Below are 1473 nucleotides of genomic sequence, written 5' to 3' on the forward strand. Positions count from 1 at the left end.
GCGTTCAGGTGACTTTAGTTCATGATGCTTTCAGGTGAGTCTAGTTAATGATGCATTCAGGTGACTTTAGTTTATGATGGTTCAGGTAAGTTTAGTTAGTGATGCGGTTTACTCATGATGTGTTCAGGTGAGTTTGTTTCATGATGACTTCTATGACTTTAGTTCACGATGCCTTCAGGTGACATTAGTTTATGATGTGTTCAGGTGAGTTTAGCTCTATAGGGGTAACACTCTTCTCAGATAAATTTTGTGGGGAGACATTTGAGGAAAAGTTTATAAAATACTGAGCAGAGTTCTGTTAATAAAAATTAAAACAATAATGTGAACTAAAAAACGTTTTTTCATCTATTCTGTAATAAAATATTAAACCATTAAAACAAAACCATCATCATTGTCTTAAAACATTCACAAAATAATTTTTAAATTTTTAAATATTCAGTATAAATATTTTTTACTCTATATAATTTAGATTCAACAAATAACGATTTGTTGTAATAAAAAAAAACTGAGATGATGAAATTAAAGACATGACAAAAAAAAAATCCACCTTTTGATTTAAAAAAATCCTCATTTCTCTTCTGTTACATTTATTTAAAAATAATAATAATAATAAATAAATAAATAAATAAATAAATAAATAAATAAATAAATAAATAAACAAACAAACACAAATAAATAAATAAATAAATAAATAAACGTTTGTTGTATTTTCTGATAGAATAAATTAAGAGCCAGAATTAAAAACGAGTCAAGAGACAAAATAAAGCACTTTTTGACGGGTTTAGAACCAGAACAATTAGAGTTTGTGACCCAATCAGAACCAGAACCAGTGATAATAAACAAGTAAAGCTGCAGAAATGGGAGTTCTGGTTCCTGAAGGCAGAGCGGTGAGGACAGGAGAGTTCTGAAACTGATCCGGAGTCAGCTGACATCTGTGACAACAGGAAGTGAAAATGTTGTTTACAAAATTTAGATCGATAAAACTATAAAACAAATTAAACAGAAAATACGTATCTTAACCTTGAAGAACAACATATGAGAAAACTTCCTTCAAAAATTATTTTAAATTAAGTTAAAATCATTAATACAGACAAAGAAAAGTTTGACTTTTTTTTTAAATTCCTCTACGGATTTTTGTGAAGCACCTACAGCCCAGTGGACCCTCCAGATCAGGCAGATCCAGATCAGGAAGATCCAGATCAGGCAGATCCAGATCTGGAAGATCCAGATCGGGCAGATCCAGATCGGGCAGATCTAGATCAGGAAGATCCAGATCAGGCAGATCCAGATCGGGAAGATCCAGATCGGGCAGATCCAGATCGGGCAGATCTACATCGGGCAGATCCAGATCAGGAAGGTCCAGATCGGGCAGATCCAGATCAGGCAGATCTAGATCGGGCAGCTCTAGATTGGGCAGATCCAGATCGGGCAGATCCAGATTGGGCAGATCTAGATCAGGCAGATCCAGATTGG

This window comes from Nematolebias whitei, chromosome 13, assembly GCF_014905685.2.
Source record: "Nematolebias whitei isolate Nwh7 chromosome 13, NemWhi1, whole genome shotgun sequence".
Taxonomy (NCBI): domain Eukaryota; kingdom Metazoa; phylum Chordata; class Actinopteri; order Cyprinodontiformes; family Rivulidae; genus Nematolebias; species Nematolebias whitei.